The sequence below is a fragment of the Vicia villosa genome, linkage group LG3, assembly GCF_029867415.1.
Source record: "Vicia villosa cultivar HV-30 ecotype Madison, WI linkage group LG3, Vvil1.0, whole genome shotgun sequence".
NCBI classification, from domain to species: domain Eukaryota; kingdom Viridiplantae; phylum Streptophyta; class Magnoliopsida; order Fabales; family Fabaceae; genus Vicia; species Vicia villosa.
In genome coordinates this window covers 206464220-206468692 of record NC_081182.1, presented here as the reverse complement: position 1 = coordinate 206468692, position 4473 = coordinate 206464220, and the positions used below count along the sequence as shown (strand labels likewise).

The 4473-nt window shown below is 36.3% G+C and overlaps 1 long non-coding RNA gene across 1 annotated transcript; it reads left to right on the top strand.

Annotated features, from left to right (window-relative positions):
* Positions 1 to 1846: 1846 nt before the first annotated feature.
* Positions 1847 to 2506, top strand: LOC131657206 (uncharacterized). The gene is made up of 3 exons (XR_009300528.1): positions 1847 to 1946; positions 2157 to 2301; positions 2384 to 2506. It is a non-coding gene; the product is annotated as an uncharacterized LOC131657206 (long non-coding RNA).
* The last annotated feature ends 1967 nt before the right edge of the window (positions 2507 to 4473 follow it).

Genomic DNA, 4473 nt, shown 5'->3' with positions numbered 1-4473 from the left:
GGTCTTTATCGAACAACTACTAGCCCTCTGCAGCGCTGCCTTTCGCTGATGCGTTTTTGCAGCAGCCCCTGCACGCAAACAGTAGCCTGTTCCAGCCCCCAGCTGCTCAACAAACTGATGCAGTGCAAATCCAATAGGTCCTGGCCGCAAACAGCTCTGTTTCCGTCTTGTTGGAGCAGCTGAAACAAGATCTTAAAGGTGTCTTAGACGATCAATCCATAGCAGACAGTGTGGTTTGGCTCCTTGATAAAGAAGGAAATTTCTCTGCAAGGAGCTGTTACGGTTCCCTTAGCAGAAAACACATTTCGTTTGGCCCGGAGGGAGATTTCGACAAAGCTTTAAAACTTGTTTGGAAGATGGAGGTCCCGATGAAATCGAAAGCTTTCGGATGGCGTAGTTTCATTAATAAACTACCAACAAGAGGAGCGCTTTTTCGAAAAGGTATAATCTCATATTCCAATTCTGTTTGTGCTTTTTGTTGTTGTTTCGAAGAGGTTTCAGTCCACTTAATGATGTCGTGTTACTGTGTTGAATTGGTGTGGAGGGAAATTGTTAAGTGGATAGGATTCGATAATTACAAAGCGTAGGATATCAAGGAAAGTTTTTTGAGGTGGTACAACTTCGGAAGGAAGGCTAGAGTTAGAAAGGGAAAAGAGGGAGTGGTGTGGTTGGCGGTGGTTTGGCATATTTAGTTAGTTAGGAATGGTATTGTTTTTAGAGGTGATACTTGGAACATCTCCGACATCGTTTGGGGGGTTAAAGCCTTGGTGTGGCGTTGGTCCTTCGTTGGGAAAATTATACAGCCCAATTGTAATTTTTACGAGTTTGGTAGGGATCCTCTTTTCTATTTGTCATAAGGCTCCATTGGAGTATAATTTTCTTCTGCCGGTACTCAATCCGTGCTTTTTGTATCAAGCTTTGAGAACTTGGGTTCTCTTGATTAATATATTTCTTGCTTATTAAAAAAAACAATGTGGACTCTTGTAGTATTTATAGGCTATTTGTTGGAGAAAAAGGCTCTAACTAACTGGGCCTAATTGTAACTCATTAAAATAAAATAACTTACAGTATGACACTTTATATGATTAATTATTAAAGACAGTTTTTTTTATGGACCCTTCTATAGGGATCATCCCTGCTGAAACTCCAAAATATCCACTACAAGAAATATGGCCTACGGCCACGCTAAATTCTTCCACAACTCAAAAACTGTGGCTACATATAAGCTTTGGCCAGAGTTTTCAAACCATAGAAATATGTTTTGAAATATTAAACTCAGATTGTGAAACGGTAGCCTTTTCTTAAATTACCATGTTTATACCACGGTTAATAACCGCGGCTTATAAATTTCACTTCAAACTATGGCCGAAGCCCACAATTTTATAGCCCGCCAAACTTTCCCTCTTTTATTTTCAGTTTCCCTCTTTTTTATTATTTTCTTTTCTAATTATTTTTTATTAAAGAAAAATAAAATAAAATTGAGAAAGCAATTCCTAATACGTTTCAGTTTATCTCTTCTTTAACTCTCATATCATCGCTTCCTTCCCTCTCTTACCTTCTCCTTCAGTTTCAAACAAAAAAACCTTAAGCCATCGTGCCGCCATGCCTCCGACGGCAGTCGCTGCGGCTATAAACACAAAAACCAACGCAGAGATGATGAATCTCCATAGCAGCGATGAAGAAGACGACGGCGCCGCCGCCGCACCTAGGTTCATTCTCCAATTCAATTACATTTTTGAAATCCTCTCTCCCTTCTCCTTTCTAACCCGAGTGCGATTATTGCAGGAAATGACTGGAAGGAGGCAAATCTGAAAGGGGTCGAGTGGAAATCATAACGGAGAATCTCCATAACATCAAGGATTTTGCGATGTGAAGAGCGAATCGAGCAACAATAACCTTCAATCGGCGGAAGTGACGGTGATGATCGGCGGTGGAAAGCTTTTCAGGTGAGCTCTTCTTCTTTCTTTTCGTTTTAGGGTTTATTCTCTGGGTCTGCAAAGACTATGAATGAACATGGATAGATTTTAGGGTTTTCTAGAAATTTTTGTCAAAAAGTTGCGCTGGAATGTTTGTGAATAGCTATAGGTTCTAGATTTAGGGTTTTTCTTCTATTCTTGTGTAAAAGCTACGCTCTGAGTTTTTGTTCTATGTAAAAGCATCGAAGAATTTGCAGAAAATAGAGAGTGATGAAGTTTCTGCGGTTTTAAGATTCAGAGAATGGTGATGAAGATCTTGCAGAGGATAGGGAGAGTTTTCTTGGTGAGTTTCTCCCGATTGTTGAAGAATTAGAGTGATTTGCAAGTGAGTTCTCCTATTTTTTCTCTGTGATTCTTTGTGATTTACATAGTTTCTGATTATGCTTTCAGTTATATGTTATGTTAAGCTCTTGTTGGCATTGGATGTGGGGTGAGATTGTCGGAAACTGATATAGCAGCAGGGCGAGGAGTCATAGATAAGTCCATGTTAACTTGATTGTTATGTTTTTATGCTACTTTGTATACAATAAGTCATAAGTCATCCTTGGATTTACATGTAAATGAAAAATATTATTTTACATTTGTGCTAACATGAAAAAGTGATCTTATTTTTATTGTCCCTGTTGTGTTTTAAAAGTTAAGGCTTGGTGTCCTCTGTACTCTTTCATTTCTAGGTTCGATTGACAAAGAAATTGGCTCTAACTCAACTCGTCAGAGTTGCACGTCGACACCGCGATTTAAAAAATAGGTCATTTAATATATGCTTTGCCAACCATTCAAAAGAGGTGGTATCCATTCACACACGAGCCTTTAATTTCTTTCTCGATCTTCTTGATAAATCTCTTGACTACTCTTTTTTGGAAGAACTAGTCTTGTCTAATATCTCCTTGAAATATAATTTCACAACTGAACAATTGGGGTTCAACAGTTGCATATCATCGTATGCATCTGTTAGAGGTTGAGACACACTCAGAAGAGTCAATTATACTGAAGCAGCAACTGGAACGGAAACAAGTCAACAATTGGTTTATCCTTGGTTGTAATTTTTCAGAGATTTCACCTGAGGCTGTTCTTGTTGCTGCTTCCCTTGGGTAGGTGCACACCTCAGCCTTATAATGGTGTATTTTTCTAGCTGATGTTTGTACAGTTTTGATATGACATGTATCTATCTTCAATTTTAAATTTTTATTAATCAAAATTAGAACTTATGTCTCTTGAACATAGGTTTATCAAGCTAGGATTCGCAGAATAGGGCAGGTTGTTGTTGTTAAAGTGCAAAGACTAGGAGTTCAAGCTGCAATTTCCCTTTACATATTAATCTTTCATTTTATGGCAGGGATGGTTAGAAGTGCAGGCCATTTGAATGTTGATCTTCAGGTGACACTCCTCTCTTTTTCTTCCCCAGCTTTTTTGTCCACTGCTGAATTCTTTTAAAAATTGTTTACTTACTGCTTGTTGAGAACATTAGACCTTCAACCTATTAGTTTTATACATAAATCTTCCAGAATTAAATATCTTAGAAATACAAATTGAATACAGGCTTGAATGCAGGAGATGGACTACGATATTTCTTAACTATGTTTGGTTATTATAAAATATTCATTGAATCAGTGATAAAAAAGTATTTCAAGCTTTTGTGATTTTTTTCATTTCGCTTTAGGATTTTATATATGGAAATCTGTGTGGCATAACATTTATTTAAATCAAATGGTGCCACAACATTAATGGTAGAAGGCAAATGCTAATGGATAAAAGAACAATTTATTTTCTAGAACTCATTCAAGAGATTTAAGTATGCTTGGTATTAGAAGGATATACTATTTGGTTTTATGTGGTCAATAATAACATGAACTCATTCTCTTGCTTGCATAGGTAAACTCAAGCACCATGTGATATGTACTAACGATGGAGATACTCTAGTTCACGTGTGTGCTTGGTTGCATGTTTGCAAACTTGAAATTTGATGATTTTGATATTAGTTAAAAGTGAAATTAAAATGAGTAATTTATGTTTGGAAAGTTCTATCTTAGAAGTAAGTTTTTCATGCTAATTAACTAGTTGATGCTATTAAATTGAACAAGAAATAGACAATGTAATAAAGGTGTGTGACTTTGAGTTTGAACAAATTCAAGTTCAAGCAGCCATATTTATGGAACTAGGTCTTTGATTCAACGCATACCTATTTTGACAAGGTAGAGGTGTGAGTGTGAACCGGTTCATATAACATTTATATTTTAAACCATTTTTCTGTTAAACGTTTGATATGGGAGGAATAGGGATTGCAATTTACAAACCTCTTTGGATTTGGATAATCAATATATCATAGTGTAGTTATATAATCAATTTCAAATACTATAATGTTTTCTAATAAATATTATGAGGTCATATTCACAATCTATGAGTCAATTCAAATTGTTTTACTGATATTAAGTTTTTGGATTATGGTTCATAGGTAATTTACTGATAATATAGCTTCTTTAGAGCGTGAAATAACTGA